Consider the following 2,463-nt stretch of genomic DNA (forward strand, 5'->3'; position numbering starts at 1 on the left):
GTGTGTGTGGGTGGGTGGGTGGGTGGCCAGCTCAGCCCACCAGGGGGCGCGGCTGGCTGGCATGTGGTGCTGGGGGATCGAACCGCGGTTCCTGTGCTTTGCTAAAGCTTAGTTTGTTCCAAGTAGGTGCTTTAGACCACTGAGCCATCTCTCCAGCCCGTATGTTACCTTCTTAATGTTAAGTTTCACTTATCTTCTAGATTTTCCAGGCCAAGGAAGTAGCTGGGCACTGTATTTCGGTGGATGCCCTACCCAAGTGGTCCCTGAGTGTCTTGAGGTTCTGGAGTGTGACATCAGGCATCATTGGAGGTGTGGGATTTGACCCCTGGTCTCTGGTTCTGAACAGCTTCAGGCCTCCCTTGTGAATGCTTCTGGGAGGGAAAGCACTGTTCTTTCGCTCTGGGGAACCCTGAGTGATAACCTTGACCAAATCTGTTTTGGTAGAACTTCAGTGGGTTCTGTGGGTTTGAGTGAGTGGCAACTCCAGTGTTTGCCCCACAGTGGTTCCTGGGTGAGGTCTCTGTGCTGGTGGTGGAGGCTGCCCCCAGTGGGGGACTGAGACAGGAACAGCCTAGGGTGTGTTCCTAGGGTCATCTGCACTTTGCCCTGTATTGTAACAACTCCACACATACCAGTTTTGCAATTTTCAGACTGAGGATTTCTTTAGCACGCTCATGTGACTTCTCTTTTTCTATTCAGGAAGTTCAGCTTATCATAGCTGCCCACGCTTAGTTCTGGATCAGTGATTGCACACAGTGTCCTTGGTCCCCATTTGTGTCTGCTTATCAGGTCAAAATGTGCTCTGTCTTTCTGACTACAGGAAGACAAGCTCTTAGAATTTTGTGGACCTTTGTGCTTGCTCTGAGACCTTGTGACTAATCACCACCATTAGTTTTAAGCCAGGCATTTGCCTGTCTTGGAGATGTGGCCCTGTGCAAGTTTTTTCTCTTTTATTGCTTGGTGTTTTCTATAGTCTTGTGCTGGTTTCCCGCTAGGATCTCTGAGTTAGGAGGTCCTTAGAGATCATACAACTTTGTGAACTGATGTGGAAAATTTTTTTTTTTTTTTTAATATTTAGCAATTTCTCTCTCTCTCTCCCTCTTTTTTTTTTTTTTTTTTTGGCAGAACCAGGGATTGAACTGAGGCCCTTGCACTTGCCAGGCAAGCACTTACTCTACTGAGCCATCTCCCCGGCCCAGGAAATTGTTAACACCTGATAATTAAATGGATTTCTTGATATGAGCTGATTATTTAAGGCAGTAATCTGACATGGTCATCTGACATGGTCTCTTACCAGTCCTTTTGGTGCATAGGCTCGCAGCTTTGTGAAGTGATGATTCAGTTTATCCATTCGCTGAGTGAGCCATGCTGACCTCCTTCAAGCCCCAGTTCCTGTTCTAGGGACTTGGGCCGTGTGGCCTCCGGTGCTGTGTGGCCTGCAGCGTTCTGCTGTGGGTGCCAAGTACTGGGGGCTGCGGGAGGATGGTCAGAGGTGGCAGGGTGGGATAGAAGTCCCACTCACCAAGATGAGTGGTAGAATCTGATCACTTGCTGCAGCCCTTTTGCTTTCTGTTGAGTTTTGCACCTGTTTTGTGGTTATTCTCTTGCACTGGTGTCTTTAAGGGCAGTTAACATAGGCTTTGGTTACAGGAAGATAGAGCCAGTGAGGGCAGGAATGAGACCAAATGACGTGCTAAAGCTGGGCCGCTTCTCATACACCCTTGCCACAGAGATGTCAGGAGAAAATACAAATGAAGCTGTAGTTGTTACCTTCAGGGTGGGAAAACAGCAATATTCATTTTAATTTTTTTTTCCCTTTTTGAAACAAGGATCTCATTCACTATATACTTCAAGATCTGCCTGCCACAGCCTCTCCAGTGCTGAGATTATAGGCCTGTGCCACATTGTATATAAAATAGTTAAAGTGGCCCGCAGTCCAGCCACAGTCTAGATACTGGTTACTGTAGCTGGTTTGCCTGTATCCTTTTGGTTATGTGGCACCAGGCTAAGCCAGTGTGTTCCAAATTGCAGTCTTGGCTTTGTGTTTTCTGGTCAGCCACAGAGGTATCCTTTGCCACCCATGAGCCATGAAGACCTCTGCAAGAGTGAGCTTTGGTAGTGAATAGATAGAAGTGAGATTTGGACCCAGAATGAGTGGCTGCCTGGCCGGCCAGTGGTTTTCCTAAGCAAGTTCCTGGTACTGGCCCAGAAAAGCCTTGGCTGTTCCCCACAGCAGCTGAAATGTGGCTTTCTAAGGGAAACAATGCTGCTTACCCCTTGTTTCTCCTGAGAAGAGGTGGCCTCCATAATGTAAGGACTGATCCAGCGAAGAAACAGTCTGAGACATGGGCTATAGGGTACAGGGCTCTCTAGAGAAGTCTACAGGAGTCAGTTGTCAAACTGACATTTCACTATTCAAGAGTAAGTGTCTTTACTTTTTTTTTTTTTTTTTTTTTTTTTTTT

General features: G+C 47.1%; 1 protein-coding gene and 1 non-coding gene across 3 annotated transcripts in view; both read left to right on the forward strand.

Annotated features, from left to right (window-relative positions):
• The window catches only part of Snx5 (sorting nexin 5), a 20,427-nt gene that overhangs the window by 3,561 nt on the left and 14,403 nt on the right, over positions 1-2,463 (forward strand). The gene's annotated exons all lie outside the window — the stretch shown is intronic.
• On the forward strand, positions 1,326-1,548 carry LOC111817905. The gene has a single exon (XR_002822006.1). It is a non-coding gene; the product is annotated as a small nucleolar RNA SNORD17 (small nucleolar RNA).

Source organism: Octodon degus, unplaced genomic scaffold, assembly GCF_000260255.1.
Source record: "Octodon degus isolate 3935 unplaced genomic scaffold, OctDeg1.0 scaffold00073, whole genome shotgun sequence".
Lineage (NCBI taxonomy): Eukaryota > Metazoa > Chordata > Mammalia > Rodentia > Octodontidae > Octodon > Octodon degus.